Here is a 15383-nt window from a genome sequence, read left to right on the forward strand (position 1 = left end):
AGTGCAGGCCTTCTGCATTCTTCGTGACCACCATAGTGTTTTCAATACACTGGAAAGAAGAGAGTTAAAGCAGGAGCTTTACAGTTGTTTGCAATATGCAATTTGTGCCGCTAGCTGTCATTGATAAATCCTACACACAGGACCTTTAAAATGGGGCTTGTCATAAATCTGGCAACCCTCTGCACTACCGGTGACAGTGAGTGAGTGTGAGAGAGGGCCTGCTTTATATAAAATACCGTTTCACGAAGATGACTCACAGTATTTACTATTAACGGCCTGCATTAACTGTTCATTTAGATACGAGGGATGTATATTAAAGTGTAATTTACGAGTATTATGAAATACAGTAAGATACTGTTGTAAGTATTTACAGTTTTTCCAATGCACATTCTCAATTTCTGAACTTTTTGCTTGCAGTGGTTATGGAAGTACTAAAACTGCACATTACTGAGGCTTTTCAAATTGGTATTACAAAATAATTCCATTTTTGACAGTTTTCCGTTGTTGGTTTGGTGCACAGTTTTGCAATTAAAAAAGGTGTTTGCATAGCCAGTAATATACGCAGCTCATCTTATAACGAGTTCGCTGTAGAATAACTGCTCTTTCTTTTTATTATATTGTACTGTAACAAAAGAAGGGTTCAATGTTAAGTAAAAAAAGGGGCAAAAAAATCAATTCCAAGCGTTGAGTTTCTCTCAACCCTTAGGACTTGATTCTATTTGAAAGTTGGACATAATGAGAAGATTTTTGGTCACTATGATTTATTCTAAAGGCCAGAATTTGTTGTTTGTCATCCAAATGAAACTTTGTAAAGTTGAAGGGGGACCAGACAAGTTGCATTTGATTTATCCGAGCAATACGTCATCCAGCAACCTCGGCTCTCAACTTTCATTTGCCTCTTCCCTTTTTCCGATTTAAGTCCTCTTTGGAGAACATCCAACTTCAGTCACACCTCCAACTCTCTGTGATGCTTGTATTGAACGTGACATGCGTATCTTTGGAAGGAGCATTGATTAAACAGGGGACAGGTTATTAGCCATCTCTTTGTTGACTCAACTCAACAGATGTCAGCAGAAGTTGAGAGCAGGAAGTAAAGTGTAGATCAATGTCTCATACAGAGTTCGGCCTCTTTATCACATTACATCAATCACAAGTGGCCGCCTCTGAGTCATCCCTCATACTCATTTGATAGAATCTCAATTTAACCATTCTTTCAAGGTTATCACATTACCTTTTCATTAGCCGTAGGTGTTTCAAATCTCAAGTCAAAATCTAAAACTGCATCAAATTGTCATTGGAGCCATATTTCATGTAATAAAGCTGTTTGTTAATGTCAGACTGAATAAACTGAAAGCAGATGTTAGATGCTGTGGATGAATTCATTTTCTGCATTTTTGTCATTCTAACTTCTCGGGAGCAAAGTTTAGTTGTTCTGTTGTGCCAGGGGATCGAGTCGAATTCAATGCCCAAGCCTAAAGCAATTTCAGGATTATTTCTAATATCAACCACACTTTTTTTTTTTATGTAAGAGGAAGCCAGGACAGCCAGAGGAAATCCACATAGATATATTTAAAGTATTCCATTTCCACTTGGGAGAAAGTTCGACATTTTAACCCAAAGGCACTCTGAAAAGAAAGTGCTCCACCAGCATGCTGCCAAGTTAATGCTTTTGTTCTCAGGGTTTCTTAGTCTTACAACTACAAAAGATGAGGGGGACATAATGGGTTTAGTTTTGGTGCAGACATCACCTTAAATGTTATTGAAGAGCTTACAGAGAGGGGAAATACTCTGAAATGAGCTTGGCTACATTTGCCATTTATTTGACCATTTACTATTCCTGAGTGCTGCCAAAAGTGACAGATTTCAAAGAAGCTGACTAACTAATATAGAGCAGGAAGAATGATTGTGGCCTTTTTCAGTCCTGGACATTTGTGAGGTAGCGAGAATCATACTGCCAGATGTGTAAAAAGTTGAGCTAATTCAGATAACACTATAAGTCCTATCAACTAGTTTAAGGGAAAAATAGGCAGAATATTCCCCTCCCAAAAAAACAACCAACATATGGACTCCTCCAAAATGATCTTCCTCACTGTCAACCATGACCCAGCAGAGGCGTGTGGTGGTGTGTTTCTCTGTAGTCTCTGCCCTTTGCCTCTTTACTTTCTTCTAACCTTGATGTGTTTTGGATGTTTTTTGGGCTGTGACCTTTTGTAGTAATGTCACTTTTTCCAAAATGACATTTGAAATAAACACAATTCTTTGAATGTATTTGTATAACTTTTGCACATAGATATTGTGATCTTGCCTGGAATAGCATTTTTGCAAGCCTCTGACAAGTGACCTGCTGGAGCCGACTGTGCCAAATACAAGGCAGTCAGTCAACATTCACCACTTGACGTTGACTGGTTTATAGATGGTGTCTTTGCGCCCTCACTTGAGTGTTCTGCTTGTTGGTGTGTCTCTAGATTTGTTGTAGAATAAGACAGCTGCGTTGTGAAAAGTAAACAAATGGCCTTATCTTTATTCATTGGAGGAGGATTGCTTTGCTAGCTTGTTTTCTCCCTTTTCTATTGTCCCGTAGCAAAATAACATTAGCATATTTAACTGAGAGGTTACCAGGGCATGCATTACGTCAAGCTAATACTATAACAAACTCTCCTGGCACATCCATCTGTGGTCTAAATCACAGACTGGAAATTTTCAATAAGACCAGTTTACTAACATTTGAAGTTTCCCCACGTTTGAATGGCTGTACGAACCTCGTAGAAAGAGACAGCCGTAGCATTGGGTCTACAAATACCAGTAAATGACAGTGTGTGGATTTCAGGCTCAAAATGTAGCAAATAATTCAGCCACATACATCAATAGGAGACTTTAGCAGAGTCACAGTGGTTCATATAACTGTAGGTAACAACAGAGTGAACTGCAGGGCGTGACAGATATCTTGCCCAGAGGGGTTAACTGGTAAATAGTTATGCCAATTAATCAGGCTAGTTATCTGCAGTTTCACAGAATTGTCCACTTATTATTTCACAAGGCTGGGAAACACAAATGTACAAAACCATCTCCATCGCAAGCAACCTTGTCAGTGTGGTTGCCAAGGAATGTTGGAACCTGTTGGGCTATGTTGATACATGTAGTATAAGCAAACTGAGACAAAGCAGGCTGAATAGTGTTAAATGTTCACTAAAATACAAGCAGTTTTGTGTCTTATATCATATATCGACGTATCTGATAGCATCAGTCCCTACTCCTCATAACTCTGCTGTCGTTTAGCCCCTGAATGTGGAAGAGGTTTGTTTGTTTTGTGGCTTGCTGGCCAAATTTGTATTTTATTACATAGTGTGCTGGACATTGGCTGTCATAGTTTCAGCACGTCGCCTTTTTTGCACTCTGTATTGCACTCTTCTGTTCGAAGCCTGACTGACATCTTTGAAAATGAAATTTGAGCTTGCACAGCTCTTCTTAATGGATTAATGTTGTGAGGCAATATTGCACTGAGTTTTCATGTGTATGTCCATATATATACAATATGTGTATGTAGAAACAATATATGTGTATCTTGATCTCATTTGAGGATAATGGTTCTTAGTGTGCGGACCAGACTGGTGATTGATTATATGAACTCATTAAGAAAGAGTTGACAGAATCAACAGATACCTACTGTTTAATCATAATAGCAGCATTTAACTGGCACTTCGTCTTGGTCTGGTCCTAATTTATATACGAGTCATGCAGTTGAGACTCTCATTCTTCACTGTGGCAGACAGCGCCTGGAGAAATATCTAGCAAAAAATATGGTTTCAGGGAAAAATGTCCACTTAGGTAATTTTATTTGCATTTCTCTTTGGCAGTCTCAATAATTCACAGCAAATATTCTAAACATTATTTTCTCTGTATAAGAGTGTATGATTGTGTATGTTTGCAAGAGTGTGAATGTGTGCTAGCATTCAGTCCCTCCATGAACAAGGCTGACAGGACAGATAGCCATTTACCTACAGTGCTGGGTCAGCACATTCAGCCTCTCTTATTTCAAAGTGGCAGCCCGCCAGCTATCCCACGAAAGGAGGGAGACAACTGAAAGGTATTTCTGTGTTGGTGTGCTGCTGTCCGAATTTTACTGTGTCCAGCCAACTCACTCTGGGTTTTTGTTCACTGGCCTGCTGCTGTTGTGGTAAAGTGTTTCATACAGATGAGGATTGTGCATTTAATACAAAATCACGGATATTTAGGCTTTGAGCAGGAATCACATGTGCTCCTCCAGGTGGCCCAGTTCACTGATTCTGCTTGTTGGACCCTTTTTAACCCCCATGCTGTAAAAGTGTTGAATACAGGATGTGCAATAATGTAAAAACTAGGCCTGGGCGAGTTAACTCGTTATTATCGCGTTAACTCGTTATTTATTTAACGCCGACAAATATCTTATCGCGCATTAACGCAGGTTTTATTATCTATTTTATTATTGTAAAAGTCTGTTGCTCACAGGCTTTTATTTTGTAAAAGTCTGTTGCTGTCTGCTGAAGAACTGGAAAAGAAAGTAATTGGTGGATCCACCAAACATGGAGAAGGGTACGGAACTTTTACTCGGCCGTTTTCATTTTAAAGTTCTTCCAGACGGCGGAGTCGACAGAACCAAAGTCATCTGTAAACACAGCCAAGTTGAATTGTCTTCTCAGCGTAGTAGTTCCAGTCTAAAATATCACTTAAAGGCAAAACACACAACTGATAGCAGCAAGTCATTCAAGGAAACAGACAGTGGAGCGAGGCTTCTACATAAAAACTACAGAAAGATGCTGATGTTAAAAGTGTGTTTGCACAACAAATGTTATGGCACTTTCATTCATATGGCAGCACATTTAAAATAAAAATAAAACTAAATGCTAAAAGCTATACACTACTTTTGAATTCAATTTTGGATTTTGTGTAGAAATGTGATTAATCGTGATTAATCAGGGAATTCATGTGATTAATTCGATACAAATTTTTAATCGTTGCCCAGCCCTAGTAAAAACCTTAAAACAACACTCGACACCTAGAAATGCAATATTAATGAAAAGTCTTTGACTGAACTACAAATAAAGAGGGCTGCCAATTGGAGGCTTAATGTTTTTTTTTTAAGTTCATTGTTGTGGAAAATATTCACAGTGAATTGAGCCTTTGGGTGAGTAATACTGATAATTTCAAAAATCCAATTTCCTGCAAATCTTTTCCATGGCTGCTGACAATGCCCTGAAACCAAACCTGTTTTTTCCCCCCAAAAAAATGAGCAACACGACTTTGGCAGGTTCGCTTTGAAAAGAAGCATTTATTAGATACAGCTCTTAAATTCAAATTTCTAGCCGTATGCGAAATAAGTCTTTTTTTTTCTTTTTTCCCTCTAATCTGTTTGAAGGTCAGAACATTTTCTTCAGGTTACCCTTGTGTTGTATTGATAGCAAAGTTGTAAATTTTCTTATCAATGCTACTAAACATTCAGTTGTCATTGAGGAATATTGGCTTTTGGATCCAGTGAGATACCAATTCATCAGGCTGATCCCTCAGTTAACCATTTAAACTTTGACCCTCTGGAAAAATGCTGCGCAGTGTTTGAACTACATACAAATATAACTAACTTTTGTTCTGAATGTGAATTAATGGCTTAAACTCCCAATTGTATTTTAGACTGTTTAGTTTGTAAAAATTCTGAAATTAGCAATGAATGCCAGTAATAGAATCTTCACAATTATTTTGTCCAAAACTAGAACTCAAAATCCAACATTGTAAGATGCATATTTAAAATATTCAATAAAGGATAGCAAACAATGTAGTGCTGCCCTTATATAATATCAGGTTGTTGCAACCTTAACAACTCATTGTATCTATTACCCTTTATTGCCTATTGTAAAAACAAGGGAGGAGCTTACTAGGGTATCAAACTAAATCTGTCAGATACTGTTAATACAGCTCTGTAGATAGCTTCACATTTTTTGAGCAGAAGTTATATAAAAACAAATGTATTCCATCTTTTTTTGTTTTCATTCTATGCATACTGCCTTATGGTGTGTCTAAAACGTGATAAAGATCATCCGCTGCCAAAATAACCACTGAATACATCCAACCACTTTAGACTTTGTCTGAAGGCGGCCTCAAAGTTTAGGGGAATGCTTTAAGTAATATAAAAAAAAAAATCCTCCAGCTAGCATTGTTTTGAGGTGTCACAAGGCGCCTCTTCATGGCCTGAGGACTGTACCAAAGTTGCCTTTAAGGAGAGAAATGCATTATTCAAGAGGGTGCACTCTGGCATAAGATGATGAATCATCACCAGCAAAGAGAATGCTAAGATAGCTCCTAAAAAACAGAGAACATCAACACAAAATTTTAGGAAATCCTGCACATATGAGTGATTTTAACACCCACAAGTCCCATCATATGGAAGGTAGCTGCCTCTGCCACGTAGTATTCTCCCCAAAAATGAAAGTGTTTGATAATCAAGATGGATTGATAAACCTTCCTCTCCCGTCTTCTCTGTTATGCCTCCTTCCAGGTTCCAGCTCAGCGATAGTTTAGAACAGACCGATACATTTTATAACTGGCAGTTTTTTTTCTTTTTTTTTACTAAAGGTTCCACTTATAATCCAAGTTTAGGACGAGCATATTAAACAGGAGATTATTTGTAATGCCTTCTGCCATCGATCTGTGGAGGTCTCTGAGGTGACGAACAGTGCAGGGCAAGAGCGGGATGAAAAATTGACTGACATGTAGCGATGTCAGCCCGACATTTAGTCCGAGCGCATGGTTTGTGGTGAGTTTGAGGCAGAGGACCCATATTCTCTAGCTCCGACCTTCTGGTCAGCCTAAGAGAGTGGGAATTTTGGCTTCAGTTGGCATCAACATACAGACCTTGTGAGTTTCAGACACTCTGTAAAGCTGCAGCAAATCTTTACGTGTAAGTGTGTGTGGGATGAATGCTCGGTCTTTTGTGTTATATATGTTCAACAGCTGAGCATTCTCTTTATTTGCTTTACAGTATGTAAACCTCACTTTTCACAGTTTTTTATATTCTGGTTCTGTGTTTTGTGTTTGCTTCTATCAGCATTTGATGCTGTGTCAGTGCCACGCAGTCTTAAGTATTTAAAGCGAACTTGCAAGCAAGCTTTTCTTTACTTCAGAACCAAGCAGTGCATCATTCTAATGACATTTGATTTAGGTCACTTCACAAATCCAAGATCAACATTCGTTTATCTTTTGGCTCAGCCTTTCATCTCTACCAGCACCTGTGAGCTACACCTGGCTGTTTAACATGTAAATGCTCCGTTAGTATTTGCAGCTTACAGCTTACTCTGCCTGCTTTTCAGTACAGAAGGTGCTGAGTTGGTAGCATACTTTGATATTTTCGTGCTTTTTAGCTGAAAAAGACTGCTTGCTGGAATGAGAAAGGTGAAAGTGAACAAAATAAGATAGATTTTGAGATGAACAGTGAAACAGTGAGTCCTGAATGTATATATAGCCTATATTTTTTTGCATCATTACGAGCAAGCGGCAACCCCTTATAACAGCATTACCTGTCATGCTCAAGTCTTATCGAAAGGTTCAATCATTCATTGTTTTTCATTCCACTGTAGGGAACATTTTGATAATACACTTCTGACGATATCTTAAAAGATGATAATTGAAATGGTCAATTTTGGGTCAAACAGTTTCACATCCCTTAATGATGACTAAGACTGATAAGCTGTAGCAAATCAGCATGAACTCACTTCAGTAGCTAACTGGGAAAAAAATGAAGCTCCTGCTATTTACACCTCTCTATGTTAAAACTGTATGATTTGTTCTCAGCATAACACAGCTTTCCAGAGGAAGGACCCCCCCTCTTTGCCATTTAGAAACATATAAACTGTTTATTTGTTGCTATAAAAGATTATTAGTGAGCTTTTCTCTCGCTAACGTTTTAACTCTCTGAACTTACAGAAATATGTGAAACAAACACAAACATCATTAACACAAGATTAGCCTACACAGTGTTGGCACGCACTGTATTAAACTTACCACGACAGAAATAATTGTAATGAAAACACATGACATGGACACATGAATTCTCTTCCTACAACGTCTTACATTAACTGTGGTATTTACTTCTACTTAATTTTCAGTTGCTATTTGGTTAAGTTGACTGGTGTGAAACTAGCTTGCATTGTTGTTAGCAAACTAGCAGCCTGTTTGCAGCAGCTAACAGACATGTTGTAAATGTTAAAGGGGAAGTTCATTTTTTTTTTAAACCTGGACCCTATTTTTAGCATAGAATACGTTCATCTACTCACCGATAACAGTTTGGTGAAAGTCGGCGTCCTTCGTAAGATATTTAAATCACTCGAGATCTGCGTATATCCATATAAAGGGAGAGAACAGGGCAGAGACAATACAGCCTCTAAATAAGGCATTATCTGTGTTTATTTCATCAATACTTTAAGATGAATGAATGAATGAATGAACGAGTACTGTTGCACTGTTAGCTCAGAGCTGCCGGGTTGTTGTTATCGGGGGCTTTCTACATACGCGTCTAATGGGATGACGTCATCGCCGCGCGCCACCTCCGCAGCATCTTTACACGGAATTTGCTACTGCTGCTGGTAACGTTAGTGCGTATTTTCAAATTGCCATCTTGCCCAAAACTAGCAGTAGCAAACTCCATGTAAAGATAGCCGACCATCAGACCAGAGCACGGAGTGAATGAGCTGTGCTGCAGCGGCGCGCGGCGATGACGTCATCCCAGTGCATGTAGAAAGCCCTTGATAAGCCCCCCAATAACAACAAAATGGCAGCTCTGAAGTAACAGTGCAATATTGCACGTTCTTTCATTCATTCGTCTTAAAGTATTGGTGAAATAAAGACTGATAATGTCTTATTTAGAGGCTGTATTGTCAATGCTCTGTTCACACCCATCCATCCATTTTCTATACCGCTGACTCCGTCGGTCGGGTCACGGGGGGGCTGGAGCCTATCCCAGCGGTCAATGGGCGAGAGGCGGGGTACATCCTGGAGAGGCCGCCAGTCCATCACAGGGCCACACAGAGACAAACAACCACACACTCTGTCACGGTTATTGATGCGAGCAAAGGAGAACCCAAAAGCACGACAATGAGGCAGGCGATTAGCAAGGGAAGATCCGTTTATTCAGTCCAAACGGGTCACAACCAAACGATCCGAGTAAGGCAAACAAATCCGACAAGGGGCAGGCATCAGGTATCCAGGAAAGGCAGAACTAAGTCAGAACTGGAAAACGCTGGAGAGCTTGGGAAATGGTGAAAGTGATGAGTATATATACACTGAGGAACCAATGAGCAAGGAGACTGCAGGTGAGGAGGAGATGGGCAGGAAACCTAGGTGAGGGAAATGAGTAAATTGCATGGCAGGATCTGAAATGACAGGAGAGTTAGTGAAGTGACATGAAATAACTAAGAATTAGTGTAACTACGTTACACAAACGCTCACACTCACTCCTAGGGACAATTTTTAGAGTCACCAATTAACCTAACATCCATGTTTTTGGGCTGTGGGCCTGTTCACACCCGTTATGTGGATATACGCGGATTTGTGATCTAAATAGCGTTCAAAGGACGCCGACTTTCACCAAACTGTTATCAGTGAGTAGGTGAACCTATTTCATGCCAGAAATAAGGTCCAGGTTTAAAAAAAGTGAAAAAGGATAATATTTTCTAACTATTAGATCTTTTTCTTTATTCCTATTGAATACAAGCTAGCTTCTTACGGCTAGCTTGCAACTAAGTGGCTGGAGTGAAAATCTTTGGGAGGACTTCTAAACTTGCTAATATCTTAGCTAATTTTTTTCATCTAATTGTGCTTACTGAAGAAGAGTTTATAGAATATAATTGCAATATTTATTAGGGGGCGGGTTCCTCAAACATTATTAGCAAATATTCAACAAAATGGCCAATTTATCAATATATGTTGTGTGCTTTAAGGTTGGCACTCATAGTATGGCAAATTCAAAAAGGAGGACAGAGCTAGATGACAATACAAAGCTCCACTTCAACCCCCCTCCAAAATACACGTGCACATGTACAGACCCATGCACACAGATTAATGCAGTAAGATTCCTGTGCCACAGTGACTCTTCTAATGCCCTTAGTGGGAGGAAAGCAGAGACCAGATGAGCATTCGTGTCTTCATACAAATGGTATAAAGTATTTTTTGTGTACAGTAGCAGCAAAGTTGTGTTAGTCAAAGTGTGTGGGCCCACAATTTTTTAGGGTGTGTGTGTGTGTGTGTTTGTTTCCCAAGTGAGGTGAGAATGGAGTTATTTTAGCTTTAGAAGCTGACTGAGATGTGTATATGCCTTACTGCACATTTGTTTGTCTGTAAGTCTCCTGTGTTTGTTTGTCAGTAGGAATGCATGCTCGTGGAGGCAGTGAGGGTCTCTGCTGGGCATTCCAGCGTGGAGTCGATTCAGACTGTGGCGTAACTTCACATTGCATAACTGTGTCAGCGCATGGACGGTTTCACCTCCTGGGGTTGCACTTGGAATGTTATCGCACTCATGCGATCGCAGAGTTTGACACAACAGAGCACTACTGCACTCTCAGAAAATAAAGTACAGAACTGTACCTTTAGGGGTACGATGGCTTGTCACTGGGGCAGTACCCTCGGAAGGTATAGTTTTGTACCCTTGTGGTTTGTACCTTACAGAGACCAATTTTGTACCTCTGGTGGCAATTTTGTACCCTTATAGTGAAGTAGCCTAACACAGACTGTCTATTGTACCCCAGCATGTAGAAAAAAAAGGTACATATGTACCTTTTACCACTTGAGTACATATAGGTACCTTTAGGTCCAATAATTAACCCTAGGGGGTACATTAGTATAGATTGTACCTCAGGGGACAAAAAAAGACTCGTACTGTACCCCTATTTCTTAGAGTGTGCACACGAATAACAACACATGGCAGTTTGCAGATTCAAGTATGTCCGAAATAGGACGGAAATAGGACAAGATTGTTTGGACAGAAGTTGGCTGGGGCTTTGGCAGAGGTAGGTGCCAGGCTTGTCTCGGTGGTGAAATTCACCAGATGAATGCAGGACAGAGATTTGAGGGGGCTCTGAAACCACTAACAAAGTTAATATTTCGTGGGCAATCTGCCCATTCCGTCTCTAAGCGTCAGGCTGCAAGGTTTGCCGTGTAAATATCGAACACTGCAGTTCGCAAGTGTCAATAAAAGAAGACACACTTCTCTCCAGGCTGTGCAGGGATACCTCTCTCGCCCATATTTGCTGCAGCAATTTTTCATCTGTGAATGATTTTGTATTTCAGGTTGTGTGTTTGATCTTAAATTTTTTTGGAAAGAAAGCACATTTACTCGCTGAAGCAATATGAAATCAAAATGTCCAAATAGTGGTTTTAGTAAGAGTTGGATTTAAAACGTCATAAAAATGTAAAATAGAAATCGCTCTTTCACCTGTATTAGTAGTGGTATGTTGCCATCAAGATCTTTTCCCAGATTCCCTTTTATGGGGTTTTCACTGCTTAATATTCCTTTTTGTTGAAGAGTCCAGCTCTCTGACTATGTGAGGTACTAAATTGTCCTTTTTCAAGATCTGACGGCTTAAGTTGTTAATCTAAGATCGACTTTTCTGTGCTGAATCCTCTGTGAGACTGTTGCAGTGCAGCTGAATCTGCGCTGAGGTCAGTGTGGTCGAAAATCTTCCATCTATAAACTGCAGCAGCGTGTGTTTAACAGTAAGGAATGAAAACACTTCTTCTTCATAAGAGCATCCCTGGTGTCCTCAATGTCACACACCTCTTGTGGGGCAGACATTTTACTTGGTCCTGATGAATACCATTTTAATGTGCCAGCTGAAAACTGTAAATGGGTTGATTTGTGTGCAAGCAGAGCACATGGCTTTCACATGGCTTTCACATGGCTTTCACATGGACAAAAAGCCTCAAATTCTCAGTGCTCTGGGCTTGACACTTTTTAGTCTGTTTTCCTTGAAGTAAGTGGGCATAATGATGTTCCATCGAATATCTCATACTTCATTAGTCTTGATTTGGACCCTTACGACTAAAAGGGAGATTTTAGCATTTTCATCTTGAATAATCAGTAGAAGCCTGACTGCAGCAGTATTGGGTTTACTTTAGATTGAAGGAGACTGAAAGCAAAAGCAGCCACAGTCTTTCTCTCTGTTGCTGCCGGGCTGCATATTCAGAATAGAAAATAAACAGGTTTATAGTCAATCTCATCTTCAATTTGAGATTTCATTCATGAGGCAAAACAAGATGCAAAGGAAGTCTTAATGAGATGTGAAGTATCTTAATGAGATGTGACGCCTTCTCTTGGCTTCTTGGCTGGCTTTTTATACAATACCCATTGTTTTGGGCCTAAGGCGGCACCATAAAAAATCCCAAAACGCACAGGTCAGTCAGCCATGAAACACAGCTGAACCTTGTCCACTCTTTCCTTGCAGCAGCAAAAAAGGAATTGAATGAATTTTTTTTTAATTGATTAATCCTTTAAGTCAGGAAAAAACTCTTTTGAGTGCTTTGGAAAAATGGGGATTTTCTGCTTCTCCTTTCCTTTGTCATTGTTTTCAACATTGATTTTTGAAATAAATGCCTTAAAACAGGATTAGCAGCTAATAGCCACTTAATAGAATAAGCCCTTCTGCCTCTTTTGAAATACTTGTTTTTATGATTCTGTTCTTAGGCTTCTCCTCAAAATGTTTTACGTATATAACAATAGTTATATTCCTAAATGTTAAAAAAAAAAGTAAATATAAAGTCATACAAAATCATTTACAATTTCTTATAAAGAAAGAACTTTTTTTCTGAGGGCAGTATGCTTAATCAAAGTGTCCACACCCAGTCTCTGTCATCCTTTATCTTCAATATGTTTCTGTAACCTTGTGGGACAAATGTTCAGCCCCTGCTGGAAGAGTGTGCCACAGATGTTGATCAGGGTTTCAGGCTGCCCACCACTCACCCGGTGTGTTTTGTTTTAAAGACAAGCAGCAGAGGACACTTTGAAGAGGACAGATCGATGGCAGCTCAGAGTGTGCTGAGGCAAATCTCCACAGAGAGCAAACAAACGCTGAGACTCTTTATTTTGTAAAGCACATCCCCTTCTGTGTGTCATTGCATCTGATGGAACCTGTTGGGAAGAATTCAGGTGTATGCCTGTTTTTTTTTCACATAGCACTGTACACACTGTCACTGCAGTCTTGGATAGACCTATTTCCCACATTTCAGGTGTTTCTGAAATGGAAATCTTTTGGGTATTTGACGTGATGGTTTTTGAGGGAGTCTATTGGAGCCAGAGGTTTTATTTTTGAATTGAGTAAGACCATAATTATCCCAAAAGAAGGATTATACTGTCGAAAAATAGATGATTGGGGAAAAATAAAGAATTAAATAAGTAGAAGTAGAAACAAAAATCAATGGACAAGCTTGACAAAGTGGTGTCTAGCAGAGAAAGAGGCATAAATCTCCATAGATTGCCGTAAATGCATTTGGGTGTTTGTAGCAGCTGAGGATGTAACGTCAACAGCTGAGCCGATGACAGAAAGTCACAGCAAACAGTTCAAGATCTGGGTTGCAGAGACATTCCTTCTCAGGAATGTCTCTGCAGCATCCTGGAGCAGCATGTCCAGGATTATACCATTTGTTGTTAAGCACTGCAATACCTCCGTTTTTACTCTTACTGCTCTGTCTGCATTCTCTGTCTACTCATATAGTCTGAAAACTGGGTCAATAGGTGATATATTCAATAGGGCTGGGCAACGATTGAAATTTTTAATCTAATTAATCACATGATTTCCCTGATTAATCGCATTTGTACGCAAAATTCCAAAATGAATCCAAAAGTAGTGTGTAGCCTTTAGAATTTAGTTTTATTTTAAATGTGCTGCCATATGAATGAAAGTGCCATAACATTTGTTGTGCAAACACACTTTTAACATCAGCATCTTTCTGTAGTTTTTATGTAGAAGCCTCGCTCCACTGTCTGTTTCCTTGAATGACTTGCTGCTATCAGTTGTGTGTTTTGCCTTTAAGTGATATTTTAGACTGGAACTACTACGCTGAGAAGACAATTCAACTTGGCAGTGTTTACAGATGACTTTGGTTCTGTCGACTCTGCCGTCTGGAAGAACTTTAAAATGAAAATGGCCGAGTAAAAGTTCCGTACCCTTCTCCATGTTTGGTGGATCCGCCGATTACTTTCTTTTCCGGTTCTGCAGCAGACAGCAACAGACTTTTACAAAATAAAAGCCTGAAAACATTTAATAAAAAAATAATAAAAATAAAATAAAACCTGTGTTAATGCGCGATAAAATATTTATCGGTGTTAAATAATTAACGAGTTTACGCGATAATAACGAGTTAACTCGCCCAGCCCTAATATTCAATATTCCCATTGTGTTGTTATCAGGCTTCAAACTCATCCATTTGCCTATGAACACTCATTCTCCCTGAGGACCAACATACTTTTAACTTCCTCCTCCTTTCTCTCCATTTCGCTCCTGCCCCTCACACTCATCTGGATTTGAGGTCTTAATCCAGGTATTACTTGGGGTTTGGAACGTTCGGTTAGCTCCCTCTACATGTAAAGAAGCTTCCCACTCCCATTTCATCGTTACTGATGTTAAGAAGTGCTCGAATCTTTAGTAGCACAGAAACCAAAACCAGCATGGAAATGTTTCAACGGGCTGCCACAGGAGCCGCATCATTCAAGAACTCCAAAACTTTTGAACTAGCCTTTGGCAATCATCAGTAGTTTTGCACTTTTAAGGGACTTCCCTGTTGGATTCACTTGTCAGACCTGCAGGCCATGTCCACTTTTATGGGCAATCTTTGGGCAACACTCCTTGAGCTTCTACTTTGTCAGAAAATCAACATTGAAGCAAATGGTGGACCTTTTCGCAGTGCAGGCAAATAAAGTGTGATCTGAATTTTTTAATAAAAAGGTTACCGTATTGTTTCCTCTCTGAATTGGTGGTGAACTATGCCACAATGAATGAAAACAAGTATATAGAGGGATAAATTGAATACTCATTGGAGAACATGTCACAGCATAAACTTTATCAAATAAGTTGTTAGCTTGATCATGAGACCCTTAAGGAATGTAAGACTAAAAGGATAAACAAAAGTATACAAGAATGACATAATAACCACTACATTTGGTAGCAGAGCAGCTGGAGGGTGGAGATGCTGATATGGTTGAGATGCTTCAGTGCAAACTATGAAAGTCTTATCTTTAGAGCCAGAACCTGCCGTGTTTTCACAGTTCATTAAACATCATGTTCAAGTTTCATTTTAATGAACACAAACCACAACTCTCAGCCCCCCTGTTTGTTTGCTATGATTAAATATTCTGATTGTGTTGTAACCGTGTT

General features: G+C 39.4%; 1 protein-coding gene across 5 annotated transcripts in view; it reads left to right on the plus strand.

Moving 5' to 3' along the window:
• LOC142376727 (band 4.1-like protein 1) overlaps positions 1 to 15383 on the plus strand; it is a 106234-nt gene that overhangs the window by 27217 nt on the left and 63634 nt on the right. The gene's annotated exons all lie outside the window — the stretch shown is intronic.

Source organism: Odontesthes bonariensis, chromosome 3, assembly GCF_027942865.1.
Source record: "Odontesthes bonariensis isolate fOdoBon6 chromosome 3, fOdoBon6.hap1, whole genome shotgun sequence".
NCBI lineage: Eukaryota > Metazoa > Chordata > Actinopteri > Atheriniformes > Atherinopsidae > Odontesthes > Odontesthes bonariensis.